Source organism: Etheostoma spectabile, unplaced genomic scaffold (assembly GCF_008692095.1).
Source record: "Etheostoma spectabile isolate EspeVRDwgs_2016 unplaced genomic scaffold, UIUC_Espe_1.0 scaffold00007386, whole genome shotgun sequence".
Classification (NCBI taxonomy): Eukaryota; Metazoa; Chordata; class Actinopteri; order Perciformes; family Percidae; genus Etheostoma; species Etheostoma spectabile.
In genome coordinates, this window is record NW_022603484.1 from 20,809 (window position 1) to 34,532 (window position 13,724).

Genomic DNA, 13,724 nt, shown 5'->3' on the forward strand with positions numbered 1-13,724 from the left:
AAGACAAATGCCTCACAAAGAAATTCAAGGGAATAAGGATGTCCTGATGTCTTGTCTAGAAATGATCTTGCACTAAAATTGACGATGAGGAAGAATTGTTCACTAATTGAATTGAACGATTCATGTGTTACTGATGCTTCTGGCGTCATGAACCAGATTTTTGAGAATATGAAACACGAACAGCAGCCATCATTGGTGGCTGGAATAAACACATTTTATAGTTAGACATAGAAATGCGACCCATTTGGATTGTCATAAATGAAACTTTAACTGTTTATTATAAGAAAATATCTTTGTCAATTTGGTCCCATTATTGTCTTTAATTCCAAATACAGTACTAACTGATCTTGTGGCCTGAAATCACTGATGGCCAGATGCTTCAAATTATCAAATATTATAAAACAGTTAGCTCAAATCAGGCAATCTGATTGGTTCATAGCGGTGGTATAATAACCGCATACAACAGCTGTGTTCGAATTCCTTTGCCCAATAAGTATCGCCCAGAGTCTGAGCAAATAAACGTTAGACCAACAAGTGAATTACAAGCTGGTTTGTGTTTGTGTGCCTTTCTTTAGTTTTAAGCAAAGGAGAGTCTGTGCTAAAAGTCTGTGCTAGCTTACTGTACAGTGAAGGCTAACGTTACCTGCGCTGTGTTTCATAGCAACAGCACCACATACAGAGCTTTATTTGATTGTGAATATGATTATTTACTAATAGAATTTTTTTTTTTTTAAATGTCGCCGCCAACCCGCCAATTTCGGCAGTGGAGTGTAACACAGTCACTCTCACTAGCTACTTTGGTGGGTGGCATGCCTTTTTATTCTAACACTGGAGTACTGTGCCAGTTCCATCGGAGAAACGATCAACGCTGATTGTTGGAACAGTGGAGAGACAAATCAAGATGGCTTTACTCATTTATTTTAAAAACAATTTTTGGTATAGCTTTAGACCTTTGATTATCCAGCATGAAGGCATAATTTCCCGTCCTGGTCTGGGACACACATTCATACGGTTCGATAGATTACTTACTGGACCTACAACCTGTCCTCAATATAGCTCATCCTGTACATCTCGTCTAAATCACTCAATTCTCATTGGCTACGTGCCCCTGTGGAGGTAGATTAACAGTGTTACCTGCCAATTGTAAAATTCACCCACATTTGGTGGGTGGTCGGGTGTTAATTTCAGGCTCTGTACCTGCGCCTCAGAAATTTGATTGTTTTGCTTGGGGCAGTGACAACAAGGACAACTACGCAGTAAGCACACATAGGTCTCCACAATGTATTGGAGATGTAATCAAAATTAGGGATGAGCCGAGTACTCGGCTGAAACGAGTATCCGGTACGGATAAAGCACTTTTGCGAGTACAAAAACGAGTAACACGAGTCAATATCTGTACTCTGATTCTCAGTCAATTAGGTCCGCGGGTCTGTTCTGTTAACGTTTAGGGTTTCTTCAGCTTCAGGTTTGTTTTTAACTTCAGTTTGTAGTACTTACATGGTAACCAGTAGATTTCTGGTAAACGTGGGGTTTTAGACATGCTGCTTGTTTTAAATGCAACTCGCGTTGCATCTCTCGGAGATTTCTTTTTTTTTTTTAACCGTCAGCTGGCTTTATTAAAGTCAATGCAGATCTGGGAAACAGCATCTGCCCCCGTTCCCCCTCTCTCTCTCTTTCTCTCTCTCTCTGTCTTACTCACACACTCGCACACACACACACACCTGGTGTGGAAATACAAATAAAATCAAAAAGAATCAAAAAAAAAAAAAAAATCACACTGATTGTAACTGTCTGAGGGACAGTGCTATTGAGATTTACACGTTAGTCCATATTGTTTGATAATTCCATTTTCATCTGAGAGTTAAAATACTCAATCGAGTTCAGGTGAATAGAAATAGCAATTGACAGCACTGATAACTACTTTGTTGTAAAGGGCTTATCTGCACAATCAGCAAGGTAATGCATACAGTGCCTTTTCTCAAATCTGCAAAATGTCAGTTCATGAAGAAAAATCACCAAGTGCCAAATTAAGTGAAGAAATAGATTCTCTTCAGAAGAAGTTAAGTAGTTTGAGAGTACAGTTAAAGGCACAAACGGATGAAGCTGAAAAGGAGAAATTAGAAACACTTATAGGTGACATTATTGCTAAAATAGAGATACTAAAAGTATCAACGGTTGAACCTACTTCTACTACCTCCCAGACAGACAACCTCAGGAGATCTTCACGAGATAGAAAACTAACCCCAAAAATGCTAGAGTTGAAGCAACAAGAGACTTCTCAAAATGAGAGTAAATTCATAACATTGTATGAAAAATGGAAAGAGCAGGTTAAAGTTGCACGCAACAATCTTAAAGATGAGTGTTCTGATGAAGACTATGTGAAATGATGGATGCTGTAGAAGGGCTAGAAAAACAAGTTAAAGATGCATATGTAAATGTACGATCTCAATCAGCACCTTCTACTGAGATTAGAAGGAAGGTGGATTCCTGCACAGCGGTATCAAGAGACTTGATGGAGCTAATGAAAGTACGCATGAGTGAAGTAGGGCAAGAGGATTTTGATGCTAAGGCAGAAAGTGCAAGACTTCATTTGATACTGGACAAAGAGTATGCCCAGTCAATATTTGGCTCCTCAAAAACCAAATCTACTATTCGTAGCCATCACTCAAACCATTCTTCACAGTCATCAGAACATCAAAGCATAACAGCCAAAAGAGCAGAGTGTGCAGCGCAGCTGGCCGCAAAGAAAGTTGAAATAAACATGGAGGAGGCAATTGCTGCACAAAAACAAGAACTGAAAAGACTGGAAAATCAGAGAGATCTTGATGTGATAGCTGCTAAGCTTAGGGCATACTCTGATGCTGACTCAAATGAGATTTGCAGCAAAAACCAAGCAACACCTCCATTACCACGTAAAGAAATTAAAAAAGAACAAACGTATAAGAATGATGAACAAACAACCAATACTAACAATGAAGCATCATTAGTACAAGCCCTGCATGATGCAATGTTTCTTACAAGACTTCCTACACCTGAACCCTCAGTCTTTGTTGGAGACCCACTTAAGTTCTTAGAGTGGAGAACAAGTTTCAAAGCACTAATAGAACGCCGATGTATAAATCCAGTGGACAGGTTGTTTTACCTGCAGAAATACATCAGTGGTGAGGCAAGATCTGTAGTAGAAGGAACCTTCTACAGAAAAGATGATGAAGCTTACAATCAAGCATGGGAAGCGTTGAATGCACGATACGGCCATCCCTTTGTGATCCAGTGTGCATACAGAGAAAAATTAAACAGCTGGTCGAAGATTGGCTCAAGAGAGTCAGTGAAATTAAGACAATTTAGCGATTTTCTGACAGCCTGCAGTAATGCCATGCCTCACATTAAAGGACTCCAGGTGTTGAATGACTGTGAGGAAAACCGAAAGATGCTCCAGAAACTCCCAGATTGGTTGACCTCTCACTGGAATCGCCACGTCACTAAGCAGCTGAGACAAACCGAGGAGTATCCCAATTTCAAGGAGTTTGCTGACTTTGTAGCAAAGGAAGCAGATATAGCATGCAATCCTATGACATCCTTTCAAGCCTTAAAGTCTCCTGAAGAAAGGCCACTAAGAGATGTAAAACGTCCAAAGGCTAGTGCATTCAGTACAAATGTGAAAGATGAATCTGAGAAATCAATGACAATTATGAAAACATACAGTGCTCTAGAGAACAGCTCAAAAGATTCAAATGGAGCAAAGAAAGTGAGCATATCAACATTATCTTTACACCCAGTAACATGCCTATGCTGTGGAGAGAGTCACTCCATCCACAAATGCCAGAAGCTGTCCAGTAAGCCTACAGAGGAAAAGAAAAGGTTCGTATTGGACAATAATCTGTGCTTTGGTTGTCTTAGGAAAGGACACAATTCAAAGGACTGTAAGAATAAGGCTACTTGTGGTATATGTAAAAAATCTCATCCAACACCACTTCACGAAGACCGTGCTCCTTCAGCAAACGCATCTTCTTCTCATGCTATGCAAGCAGAAGAAAACACATCTTCCCTTTCCTGCTGCATTGGTAGAGGCCAAGGTGGGAGCACATCCATGATAGTGCCTGTTTGGATTTCTTCAATCACCACACCTGAAAAAGAGACCTTAGTGTATGCCCTACTAGATACACAGAGTAGCAACACTTTTGTAGACCAAGGGGTAAGTGAGAAGATGGGGGCGGGTTCAGAGCCAGTCAAGTTGAAGCTTACCACTATGATGGGAAAAGATTCCATTGTTCAGAATGAAAGAGTCAGTGGGCTTAGAGTTAGAGGGTTTACCTCAAAAAGCTTTGTTAACTTGCCACCTGCTTACACCAGAGACTTCATTCCACTAGAACGTTCTCACATCCCTACCCCTGAAACTGCCAAAAAGTGGAAACATTTGACCCAAATAGCACGAGAAATACCAGAGCTGATGGAGTGTGAGGTTGGACTCCTTATAGGCTATGACTGCCCCAGAGCCTTGGCTCCACGACAAGTCCTAACAGGAGGGGACTACGAGCCGTATGGTGTTAAAACTGACTTGGGTTGGAGTATTGTTGGCAATTCATCTCAGGCCGCAAAGTCAACAGAAGTAACAGGTCTGTGTCATCGGGTATCTGTCAAGGAACTTCCACCATTGACACCAGCCAATGTCATCAGAGCCCTTGAAGCTGACTTCAAAGATACTGACCCTGGGGAAAAGAGCATATCACAAGATGACATTCAGTTCATGCATATACTGAATGAAAGAATACATCAGAATGCAGATGGACACCTCGAAATGCCTCTTCCTTTTAAGACACGCCCACAACTGTCAGAAAATAAGCGTCTGGCTCTGGTGCGGCTGAAGCAGCTGAAGAGAAAATTTGAGAGAAATCCCAGATTCAAAGATGACTACATTAAGTTCATGGACAGTGTATTCAAAGATGGGGATGCAGAGAGAGCTGAGAACCAACCGATGGCAGGATACGTCTGGTATATTCCTCACCAGGGAGTATACCACCCTAGAAAACCAGAAAAAATCAGGGTTGTGTCTGATTGCTCTGCTAAGTATGAGGGTACAGCTCTGAATGATCACTTGTTAGCCGGACCCGACCTCACAAACGGATTGACAGGAGTACTCTACAGGTTCCGCAAACACGCAATTGCACTGATCTGTGACGTTGAAAAAATGTTCCACAGATTCCATGTAAGCCCAGAGGAGAGGACTTGAGATTCCTGTGGTGGGAAAACGGTGATACAAAAGAAGAGCCAAAAGAATATCGAATGCGGGTCCATCTGTTTGGAGCAACATCTTCTCCAGGCTGCGCAAATTATGGAATGAAGTACCTCGCAAGCCAGAACGAGAAGGAGTATCCTGCAGCAGCCAACTTCATAAGGAAGAATTTTTACGTTGATGACGGGTTGATCAGCGTAGACTCCGTGGAGACAGCCATCAAACTAGTCAGAGAAGCGCAAAATTTATGTGCAAAAGGGAGATTACACCTTCACAAGTTCATTTCAAACAACAGAGAAGTCTTGGAGTCTATTCCTGCCAGTGAACTAGCTAATGGAGTACAGGATGTAGATTTCAATCATGAAGAGCTCCCAGTTCAGACTGTGTTGGGAGTGAAGTGGAGTGCAAACAGTGACACATTCTCCTTTAAGGTCGTCCTAGATGAGAAGCCAGCGTCACGGCGGGGAATTCTCTCCACAGTAGCTTCTGTGTTTGACCCACTAGGCTTCTTGGCTCCTTTCCTTCTTCTGGGAAAGAAAATACTGCAGGAAATGTGCCAAAAGGGGATCGGATGGGACGAACAATTGCCCTCAGAATTAAGGCCTCAATGGGAGAATTGGCTAAATGATCTAGAGAATCTGCAGAAACTCCAGATTCCACGATGCTTTTTTCCTGAAAACCTAGGGAAGGTACAGAGGATTGAACTGCATCACTTCTCGGATGCGAGTAGCTATGGGTACGGTCAGTGTTCATATATCCGAGTGGTGGCAGAAGACAAAGTGCATTGCTCTTTAGTCATAGGTAAAGCCAGGGTTGCACCCACCAAAGTTGTAACCATACCTAGACTAGAGTTAACAGCTGCAGTGGTCTCCTCAGCAGTTTGCAGTATGTTGAAGGAGGAGCTGGAGCTCAAGATTGATCAAGAATACTTTTGGACAGACTCGCAAGTGGTTTTAGGCTACATTAACAATGAGGCACGCAGGTTTCATGTTTTTGTTGCTAATCGAGTCCAACGAATCAGAGAAACAACAAATCCAGCCCAGTGGTACTACATTGACACTGACCAAAACCCGGCGGACCATGCTTCCAGAGGGCTCAAAGTGGCAGAGTTGGTGAGTTCAACGTGGCTCACTGGACCAAAATTCCTGTGGGAAAGAGAGATTGTTGCCCAAAAGACAACTCCACAGCTTATGGTGGGAGATCCAGAAGTCAAAGTGACACAAGTACTACAGACAAAAGTAGTCGAAGAGGACAATTTTCTGGAAAGACTGGGGCGTTTCTCAAAATGGCATACAGCAGTGAATGTTGTTGCTCGAATACAGAAACTGGCAAAAAGAGCAAAAACAGCAGAGCCCATAAGTGTAGAAGACAGACGGAAGGCCAGTCTTGTACTTGTGAAGTTGGCTCAAAAGAATGCCTTCAAAGAAGAAATACAAATGTTGAATCATGGCAAACTGCCACAAAATCATCAGTTGTTCCAGCTTGATCCAGTAATGCAAGATGGTGTTCTCAGAGTGTGAGGGCGATTAAAGAAGGCCTCCTTACATCATGACTTGAAGCATCCGGTAATCTTACCAAGAGATGGGGTGATTACACATCTGATCATAGGTTACTGCCATGAAAAAAGTCAGCATCAAGGCAGAGGACAGACTCTCAATGAGCTCAGAGCACATGGTTACTGGGTGGTGGGTGGCAGCAAAATTGTGGCAAGTTACATCAAACAATGTGTCACATGCAGAAGAGCACGCAGACCAACAGAAACACAAAAGATGTCCGATTTACCTGCTAACCGTGTTGATCCCTCACCACCATTCTCTTTCTGTGGCATGGATTGTTTTGGGCCCTTTCTCACTAAGCAGGGTCGCAGAGAGCATAAAAGGTACGGTCTGATATTCACCTGCCTATCCTCAAGGGCAATCCACATAGAAATATTGGAAGATCTAACAACTGATGCATTCATAAACGCACTACGGTGTTTTATAGCTATTCGTGGAGCTGTAAGACAAATCAGGTCAGATCGAGGGACAAATTTTGTTGGGGCAAAAAATGAACTCACAAAAGCCTTAAGAGAGGTCGATAAAGATAGACTGACGTCTTATCTGGGAGAGAAACACTGTGACTTTATCATGAACGTACCTGATTCTAGTCACATGGGAGGGGTTTGGGAACGGCAGATAAGGACAGTTAGGAGCGTCCTTAACTGTGTTCTTGCCAAGAGTGCTGGAAGATTAGATGATGCTTCTTTGAGAACATTTTTCTATGAAGCAATGTCAATAGTAAACAGTCGACCACTCACTACTGACAGCATTAATGATCCCAAAAGTCTAGAACCACTTACTCCAAACCATTTGCTGACCATGAAAAGCTCTGTCCCGCTTCCTCCTCCAGGCAAATTTGTGGCAGAAGATGTGTATGCCAAGAAAAGGTGGCGCAGGGTGCAGTACCTGACAGAACAATTCTGGAGTAGATGGAGGAAAGAGTATCTAACAAACATAATCCTCAGACAACGCTGGCACTCAGCAAGGCGTAATGTAAAGGTGGGAGATATAGTCATCGTCAAAGAAGACGAGGTGCCCCGTAATGAATGGAGAATTGGCAGGGTACTAGATGTTTGTAAAGATGAAGATGGGTTGGTGCGAAAGGTTACAGTCCAAATGGGAAACAGAAAGCTCAGGAAAGAGGGTCAAAGACTTGGTAGTTCATCCATTCTTGAAAGACCTATTCACAAGTTAGTTGTACTTGTAGAAAACAACTCAAATGTGTTGTAATGAAACTAAGCTCTAAGAATTTACAGTACAAGTAAGGAGAGTTAAAATGGCAGTGTTGACCTGTGAGGTATAAAATGCCAGTTGTTTTATTTCTGGAAATTACTAGATTTATTCAAATGTTTCCATAAATGTGTCATAAATCATAGTAATTTGATGGGAGTGTAACTGTCTGAGGGACAGTGCTATTGAGATTTACACGTTAGTCCATATTGTTTGATAATTCCATTAATGTGTGGATTCATACGGTAATTAAAAACCTTAAATGTATAATAAATAGGTTTAAAAAGGGACATTTGATTTAAAATTGTACTAAAATGTTTTACATTAAAAATATGTTTACATTTTGTTCCTTATTACAAGTGCTATTTCTTATGTTAAAATCAAAGGTCAAATGACCAGAGTTTACTGAAGGCCACACCTGTTGCATTGTGGGAAGAAGGTACTCAGCGAGAGCAAACGTGGCTGCAGAGAAAAAATGTACGGGCTTAAACTAAGATTTGCACGGTCCAAGAGGCGCACACGGTAATTGTGCTTTTGTATTTCAGCTTTGTTACATTTGTTGAATATTTGTTGTAATTTCTTTGTATTTAATGCACTTTCTGCACTGTTGTGACGCTAACATTGTGGGGCCCGTCTAATTAAGGAAATGTGTTTAAGAGACTGTAAAATCATTGAAGGTATTTTTTACTTATTGTATTTTATGTGTTTATTTTCTTTACAGTTTTCACGGTGTCTTGTGGATGGAATTGTGGAAATAAATGTTGAAAAGACATCTGTATGATGCGTGGCCGTATTCAATTGGACCAGTGTATTTACATATGTTCTGTTTTTACAGCGGAGAACCCCTGAAGCCTGACAGACTCCATTACAGTTGGTACCATCAATCAGACAAAGATAGAGCCTATCTCAAGTACCTTGGGCAGTTCTGAATGACTGATGGGGATTCCCAAGCACTTCAGTTCCAAAGGATCATTCAAATCTTGAGGGTATTTCAGGTGTAATGTGGGTAGTTAATCCACCCCTTTTAGCTGATCTGATTCATTTCCAAACCAGTCCAGATGAAGAATTAACAAGTTATTGAATCACATGTCAATGAGTAACATACATGTGTACAGACAAGGCTAGCAGCAACAGCGCCGTGTCAGAAAATATTTTGGTGTGCAAAGACCAAGAAAATGCCACGCAACAGAAATGCCATGCTCACACCACACAGGCAGTGTGCAGGAGGCCTTACCACTGACTTCCACCAACTGTGGATCAACTCCGCTTCGTGTCTGCTCTGTGATCCGCAGTCCATCAACACCCACCTGACGGGCCACTGAAGTCACATGGACCCACGGGATCTCGTGAATTCATGTATGATCACGCGATATAACAGGACGTAGTTTCTATAAACAGAACCACAAAACCTGATGAAAGAACTAGCTTAAACTTGCATTGCTCTGAATTTCATGTGTTTCCACGTGTTTCCATGTATCTTCTTAAGCCCGTATTAATGTAGTGTTTCTGTGTAAATGTAACATGCCTTTTTCATTTGCTACCAGACCTTAATGAGTAGCATGGGGATTGGGTAGACATGATGTCAGTCAGTCACCTCCCCTCTCTGACCCCCCACCTGCACTCACGATCTGTGAAGTGGATGTGCGCCAGCTCTTCCAGAGGCAGAAGACCAGAAAGGCTCCTGGCCCAGACGGTGTGTCTCCATCCTGCCTGAAAATCTGTGCGGACCAGCTGGCCCCCATCTTCACTCAGATCTTCAACAGATCTCTGGAGCTATCTGAAGTTCCCTCCTGCTTCAAACGCTCCACAGTCATCCCAGTCCCCAAAAAACCCTCCATCTCTGGACTAAATGACTACAGGCCTGTCGCCCTGACATCTGTAGTCATGAAGTCCTTTGAAAGACTGGTGTTGGCCCACCTGAAGAACATCACAGTCCCCTTGCTGGACCCCCTGCAGTTTGCCTACAGGGCTAAAAGGTCGGTGGATGATGCAGTCAACTTGGGACTGCATTACATCCTGCAACACCTCGACTCCCCAGGGGCATATGCCAGGGTCCTGTTTGTGGACTTCAGCTCGGCGTTCAACACCATCATCCCGGACATCCTCAGCACCAAACTCTCCCAGCTCACTGTGCCAGCCTCCACCTGTCAGTGGATCACAAACTTCCTGACTGACAGGAGTCAGCAGGTGAGGCTGGGGAACATCACATCCAACACTCGGACTATTAGCACTGGCGCCCCCCAGGGGTGTGTGCTCTCCCCACTGCTTTTCTCCCTCTACACCAATGACTGCACCTCAGGAGACCCATCTGTTAAAGTCCTGAAGTTCGCTGACGACACAACCGTCATCGGCCTCATCCGGGACGGTGATGAGTCAGCCTACTGACGGGAGGTGGATCAGCTGGCTCTCTGGTGCAGTCAGAACAACCTTGAGCTCAACACGCTCAAAACTGTGGAGATGAAAGTGGACTTCAGGAAGAGACCCCCCACTCTTTCCCCCATCACCATACTCAACAGCCCTGTGTCTGCTGTGGAATCCTTCAGGTTTCTGGGATCCACTATATCCCAGGACCTGAAGTGGGAGCCCAACACAGACTCCATCATTAAAAAGGCCCAGCAGAGACTGTACTTCCTGCGCCAGCTCAGGAAGCTCAACCTGCCTAAGGAGCTGCTGGTCCACTTCTACACAGCCATCATCCAGTCTGTCCTCTGCACGTCCATCACTGTCTGGTTTGGATCTGCCACCAAAAAGGACCGGAGCAGACTACAACGGACAGTTAGGACTGCAGAAAGGATCATCGGTGCCAACCTGCCCTCCGTCCATGACTTATACACCTCCAGAGTCAGGAAGCGGGCAGGAACCATCACTGCAGACCCTTCTCACCCCGGACACAACCTGTTCCAGCTTCTGCCCTCTGGTAGGCGCTACAGAGCACTGTTCGCCAAAACCAACAGATTCAGGAACAGTTTCTACCCACAATCCATCTCTCTGATGAACAGCTGACTCCTGACCCCACAGTGTCAGGCTCAGTTCTGGTCAATAACACTGTAACACGGTCTCTACAGCAACTGTATCATTCCCACTCTCACATCTCACTTATTATTATTTATTCATCATTCTCATTTTCTCACTGTTCATATGTTCATACTGTTCATACTGTTCATATTGTAATATAATAACATAATACTATTTTAACCCAGTACCGTTGCACTACGCACATTTAAATAATTGTATTGATCTCTTCATTGCACTCATGCCTCTATCTTATTTCTGTTTAGAGTGTGTATATATTGTGTATATATTAGTGTGTATATTTCTGTTTTGGTTGATATGTATGTGTAAGCACAGTGTGAGCAATGCTCCAAAGACAAATTCCTCGTATGTGTCCTCATACCTGGCGAATAAAGCTGATTCTGATGATGGGATGCAAACAGAGGTATTGACTGCAACAACAAGGTGCTGCAGGGATTTGAACCCTGGATCTCCTGTTTACTAGACAGGCCCTTTAACCAGCTAAGCCACAGCACCTCCTTGAGTGCTACTCACAAACAAAACAACAAACTTACTCTCGTTCAGAAGCCGTAGAAGAGCGGTGCAAATATTTCATCAGAGTGATGGCTTGTGGTAAGAAATTGGTCCTGACTCCGTTGGTTTTGGCGTAAAGTGCTCTGTAGCGCCTGTAGTAACGGTTGACCTAACAGTGTGCAGCCCACCTGCACCTATTAAAGCCAGCATTCCACTCCAATGGTGTAGACTGTTTTCAGCCACATATACTGTTATAAGACAACATCACATGTCACTCTGTAAAATCAGGCAAGTGGTAACTTTGTTGCACCAGTTATGAATCACTAGTCATATGCATACAATACACTTCATTAAGTGAGACCCAGGATCTCCTGTTTACAAGGTAAGCGCTTTAACCACTAAGCTACAGCGCCTTCGACAGAGAAGCCTGTCTTGCAAAAATGCAATGAGCTAATGAACAGGGTTGCTTCCATCCATCCATCTTTGTCCAGCAGCTCCAGTAGGGGACCCCTACGAACTCCGGCAAATGAAAACAGCTGGACGTGTCCTTGAGCGACGCCTCAGGACTCACTGTTCATAGGCAGGCCTACCGAGAACAACAGAAGTCCTATGCAAGGACCTTGAGAGATGAGAGACCCTTTCCCCACAGCCCTGGTAAAATCCAACCTCCATGCCATAAGTCCCCTCATCACAAAGGTCGTTAACCACTCCCTCCGGTCAGGCCATGTTCCATCAACACTGAAAACAGCTGTTATCATGCTAATTCTCATGGAAAGCCATGGAAAGCATATAACACAGTCCTAATTTAGTCCTCCTCAACAGTCAACATAGCATTTGCTGTGTGGCATGTCTGTTTTTATTTCTCTCATGTTAACAGTATTGACCAATACGGTAGGCATTCTAACCTCAGCTGACACGCTCATGCCACAGGCAGTGTACAGGAGCCCTAAGCTTCCAAGGTAAGACTGAAATTCATGATAATAAAAACTTTATAATCTTCACACTAAAATTGCAACAACACCTCCAACAAAAGACTTTTATTCGCTTTACATGGACACATGTAATGTTATGGTAGAAAACAACACCACATGTCACTTTAGTGCTCTAGAAAATCAGGCATTAACTTGGTTGCACATGTTAAGTATCGGCAACCATGTGGAAACACTTTTTTAAGTGATAACCAGGCACTGCTGGGATTTGGACCCAGGATCTCCTGTTTACGAGACATGCACTTTAACCACTAAGCTACAGCGCCTCCGGTAGCTAAGTCTTTCTTGCAAGAATACAATGAGCTAGTGAAAAGGGTTCCTTCCATCCATCCATCTTTGTCCAGCAGCTCCAGCAGGGGACCCCAAACTGCCCTGTGTCGAGCCACATCAACCAGCTCCGACTGGGTGATCCTGAGGCGTTCCCGGGCCAGGTTGGAGATTAACTTTCTCCACCTAGTTCCCAAGGCCTCCTCCCAGCTGGACGTGCCAGGACCAGCTCTCTATTATTATCTAGTGTTGGGAAGTTTGAACTCAGCTATTCTCTACATTATAGTGGACATTAATTTGCGCAAAGAAACTGAATTGCAAATACAGCCGCACCTTTTGTGAACATCTGCATTATCAACCCATGTAAAATTTACCATGTGTACACAGTAAACCTTTCTACTGCTGTATTCATTGTTTGTGGCAAGAGCTTTAAAACCTATTCTTGACTTTTCTTCTTCCACATCCTGTGTGAACACTTAGCTTACTAAATGACTTAAGTTAGCCAGTAATTGTTGTGTGCCTTCAAAAGCATAAGTGTTAATATTATGGAAGAAGCTGCCTGGCAAACCAATGCTGTCTTTCACAACAGTGGTTCCATGGTGTAATGGTAAGCACTCTGGACTTTGAATCCAGTGATCCGAGTTCAAGTCTCGGTGGAACCTGGTTTTAAGCCAGAGTACTATATGAATAAAAAAATCAACCTGTCCACATCTAGGCCAACGGGTAAAATATTCTTGGCTGTTCGACTGAAAACAGTATGTTGGTGGTGGCATGTTGAAATGTGAGCTGTACTTCATGTTAACTGAAAGGAGCTCCAAATTTAGACTTAGTTGAACATATTGAAAATATTTCCACAATGTTGACCCAAATGTCAGTCTATTTCCCATCTAGTAGGCACATGTCTGGACACAGGTGGACATTTTGGACAGAAACATTGGTGGATAT

The 13,724-nt window shown here is 43.2% G+C and overlaps 3 non-coding genes across 3 annotated transcripts; 1 reads left to right on the plus strand and 2 right to left on the minus strand.

Moving 5' to 3' along the window:
* Nucleotides 1-11,452: 11,452 nt before the first annotated feature.
* On the minus strand, nucleotides 11,453-11,526 carry trnat-agu (transfer RNA threonine (anticodon AGU)). The gene has a single exon. It is a non-coding gene; the product is annotated as a tRNA-Thr (tRNA).
* Nucleotides 11,527-12,705: 1,179 nt separating this feature from the next.
* On the minus strand, nucleotides 12,706-12,778 carry trnat-cgu (transfer RNA threonine (anticodon CGU)). Its single transcript has one exon. It is a non-coding gene; the product is annotated as a tRNA-Thr (tRNA).
* A 591-nt stretch (nucleotides 12,779-13,369) lies between these two features.
* On the plus strand, nucleotides 13,370-13,441 carry trnaq-uug (transfer RNA glutamine (anticodon UUG)). Its single transcript has one exon. It is a non-coding gene; the product is annotated as a tRNA-Gln (tRNA).
* Nucleotides 13,442-13,724: the final 283 nt, after the last annotated feature.